The sequence below is a fragment of the Adiantum capillus-veneris genome, chromosome 1 (assembly GCF_014529385.1).
Source record: "Adiantum capillus-veneris isolate H3 chromosome 1, ASM1452938v2, whole genome shotgun sequence".
Taxonomy (NCBI): domain Eukaryota; kingdom Viridiplantae; phylum Streptophyta; class Polypodiopsida; order Polypodiales; family Pteridaceae; genus Adiantum; species Adiantum capillus-veneris.
Window position 1 is genome coordinate 191064014 of NC_140931.1, and position 4344 is coordinate 191068357.

The window sequence follows — 4344 nt, forward strand, 5'->3', positions numbered from 1 at the left end:
AAACCTGAGCTCCATGGCGATAAGTCTTATAAAAAGAGAGTATGTGCTTATATTGCATTGTTGTTCCGGTTTCTAAATGAGTAGAATAGGACGACATTTCAGATGTTGATTTTGAAAAAGTGTCGGAGACTTCTTCAAGATAGTGTCCAAGTGATCGCCTTGGTTCACACTCTCTTCAGTGGATACCCTACTAGCGCTCTCTCCAAATATGTCTTGATTTTCTAGTATACGACCAGATCTAAGGTTCATATAAACTTGTGAAGCCCTTGGTAAAGTACTTACCGTTGGATTGACTTGCTATCAATTTCTTCCACTTGACTTGATTGTAACTTTTGTCAATCTTTCGATTCCTTGTCTGCAACCTGATTCCTGTATCAATTTTAATCAAGTTAGCTATCCTTTCACAAAGACTGTAGAATTCTTGCTAACTATTGGGACAGGTCTATGTGTATCACTTCAATCTGAGCTAAGTGAGTCAGTAAATGAGACTTTCAGATCCTACTTTTGCAAAAAGCCAAAGGACTAATCTGCAGCCTGGAAACTGAGTGAACATGTACTAATTTGGATCCAATTGAACCCAAAATTACTCAGTGGCCTTCTATTATTTTTGTCTAACACTATATGAGTTCAAAAGTCAAAAAGTCTGTCTTTGTGTATCAAAAGTAAATAATCACGATTATTTACTTTTCTCAATTTTTATACTTTTTGGTTTGTTTTGCCAAGTATGCAACTTGTTAACAAGTTTCACTAAGTTTGAATAAATTTTGTTTGAGTTATCAATTGTTTAGTGTCCATAGACTCTGTTTTCAAGGATCTGGCTTAAGTCTCACTTTTGTGATCCAAATTTCACCACATCTAGGACGTGCTTATCAGACCTAAGCACACATGCTTATGGTCTCAAATCTCACTTTAGGTCAAGTGCAAAAACCGTGATTATTAACAGCAAAGAGTTTTTGACCTAGTTGTTTTCGAACCAGAATGCATTTAAATGCTTATCAATGATGCCCCAAGACCCTGCCTATACTTATTTTACAATTTTGAAGCTTAAATTCCTAGTTATGAGTCGGCGATGCCAAAAGCTACGGCATTAGGAGATTTCGGAGGTCTTTTGGAGGGCCTTTTAGAAGAGAGAGGAAAAAGCGCTCCTCCAATGAAAGAAGAGCTTACGTTACGTAGAAAAATAGATTGATATTAAGAAAAATATAAAAAAATTATCAGTGGTCCTTCAAAACGGACGCCTTTTCATTCAATGCAAATGTCTTTTTCATGAGGTAGACAACGCTCATTTAATACGACTTTGGTCATCATTAAAATTTAAAAAATAACTGTCACTTGATGTTAAAATTTGAAGCTTTTGACACCGCCAATACGTCCGAAACGTCCAAAAACCTAAAAAATGCCTATCTACTTGCCTCAATCTCACACCTGAAGAGGGAGAAATCGCCAAAAACCCCCTGAAAAGGGGATTTTGGATCATGGTGCCCGAGGGACCATTTGGAGAATTCTAGATGACCCTCTGCGCGCCGTGATCCACTTTTTTATTTTATGTCTTATGACACGTGAAGGGCCATTTGGAATTTTCTAGATGGTCCCCCGCGCGCTGAGGCAAAATATCCTTTTCAGGGGTATTTTGACAATTTCTCCTTCTCTAGCTGTTAGATTCAGGCAAGTAGATCGACATTTTTTAAGTTTTGGGTCTTTTGGACGCATTGGCGGCATCAAAAAAATTTAATTCTAACACCAAATAATAATTTTGTGATTTTTTTAATTTCAATATGACAAAAGCTATATTGAATAGGCGTCGTCTACTTCATAAAAACAACACACGCATTGAATGAAAAAGTGACCGTTTTTAAGGATTTTTGAAAGTTAGGTTCACTTTTCAGAGTGTTTAGTTGTCCCCTGGGACGTACACAGCAAGTGCAACTATATTTTAATAATATTTTCTAAAGAGAGAAATAGAATTTGTTAGAAGGCCCTCCAAATGACCTCCAAAATCTCCTAATGGATTACTATGAAATGCTTACATCAATGCGTAGAGCTCTTACCTACGGTTGCAACGCAATAGACTGCACTGCAATGTGACAACCAGGAAGGGAGTAGGAAGCACGAGAAGGAGAGAAGTGAGTGCCGTTAACTCACACTGTCTTTCTATTATCTAAAACTTATCAAAAACTTACAAAAATTGGCTTTTATATCTTAGCCAAGGTTCTTGTAGTCAAAACTAATAATCTGGGAGCTCTAACTAAAGACAAGTTGATACTATCTGGAAGCTTGTAGCCCCGACTCATCAATTACAATGTTTATCTAGAAAGTATGAGTTATAACATTCTCGATTTATCAAAATAATAAGTGTTTTTACAATCAAAGCTCCAGAAAATGACATTCGAGTTATCTGAGTTAGCTTGCTGCTAACATTCCCCCCCTCCTTGATTGTGTCGTTCCTTGACATAGCTTCATGGACTGAAGTAGTCTTCGGGTTGACGGCTAGAGAGGCGGTCTTTAAGTGCATGTAAAGCTTCTCATATTTTATTCTTCTCTCTTTGTCAGGTACCTGCAAGAACTGCATGGTGACTCTGTTTTTAAGCTCAATAGCTGAATAGCCAACAAATCTGGATGTGAGGTTTCTTATCACTAGCCTAAATATCTTTGTTCGCCAAGTGAAGATCCGTGTATAGAAAGCTTGCTCAAACGCCAACATATTGCTAGAGGGCAAGAACATGCATTGGACGTAGAAGCCATAAAGGACTTCTTCGGAACGCAGACTGCTTAGGTCATAACAGAGACCCTTATTTCCTTTGAGGAACGACATCCATGGTGCTCTTGCTTGCTCTGGTTCGTGAAAAGCTTGAATATATGTGAGCAACATTCTGCAAATCTTATATAACATGGCCCATAGGAGGTCAGAAAGGCTCTTGAACAAAGTCAGGTCGCCCGTTAGGGTTTTCACCATGTATTCCTCTGTTCTCAGTCCCTGCTCTAGAGCTCGCAATCGTTGGTAGTTCAGCCATGTCGGCCTCTTCTTTTTGAGTGCTTCAAATGCTTGCCATGTCCTTACCCGTGGTACAGGACAGAATGTTGGGTATTTCTGTAGTGCTGCAGGTGCTCTTGTGAACAGAATAAGATATCTCGGATTCTTGTTCAACCAACATTTTCTCCACTTGGGGTTGACATCATCTGATTGTTCTTCCTACATATCTTTGTATAGTCCGAAAAATATTTTTACAATAAAATCTTCGAAAAATGACATCCAAACGTTACAAAACTTCTAGAACGTGTTTATAAAACCTCAGCACACATGCTTATGGTCTCAAATCTCACTTTAGGTCAAATGCAAAAATCATGAATATTAACAGCAGTGAGTTTTTGACCTAGTCGTTTTCGAACAAGAATGCATTTAAATGCTTAGCAATGATGCCCTAAGACTCTGCCTATACTTATATTGATGATTTTGAAGCATAAATTCCTACTTATGATGAAATTAGGCCTGAAGTCGACGACGCAAAAAGCTACGGCATTAGGAGATTTCGGAGGTCTTTTGGAGGGCTTTTTAGAAGAGAGAGGAAAAAGCGCTCCTCCAATGAAAGAAGAGCTTTCGTTACGTACATAAATAGATTGATATTAAGAAAAATATAAAAAAGGTGTCAGTGGTCCTTCAAAATGGGCGCCTTTTCATTCGATGCAAATGTCTTTTTCATGCGGTAGACAACGCTCATTTAATACGGCTTTCGTCATCATTAAAATTTAAAAATTTACAAAACTATCAATTGGTGTTTGAATTTGAAGCTTTTGACACCGCCAATGCGTCCGAAACATCCAAAAACCTAAAAAATGCCTATCTACTTGCCTCAAACTGACACCCGAAGAGGGAGAAATCGCCAAAAATCCCCTGAAAAGGGGATTTTGGATCATGGCGCGCGAGGGACCATCTCGAGAATTCTAGATGACCCTCTACGTGCCGTGATCCACTTTTTTAGTTTTTGTCTCACGACATGTAGAGGGCCATTTGGAATTTTCTAGATGGTCCCCCGCGCGCCGTGAGGCAAAATCTCCTTTTTAGGGGTATTTTGATAATTTCTCCCTCTCTAGCTGTCAGATTGAGGCAAGTAGATAGACATTTAAATTTTTGGGTCATGTTGAACGCATTGGCGGTATCAGGAACTTATAATTCTAACACCAACTAATAATTTTGTGATTTTTTTAATTTCAATGATGATGAAAGCTATAGAATGAGCGTCGTCTACTTCAAGAAAACGACACACGCATTGAATGAAAAAGTGACCGTTTTCAAGGATTTTTAAAAAGTTACGTTCACTTTTCAGAGTGTTCGGTTGTCCTTTTGGA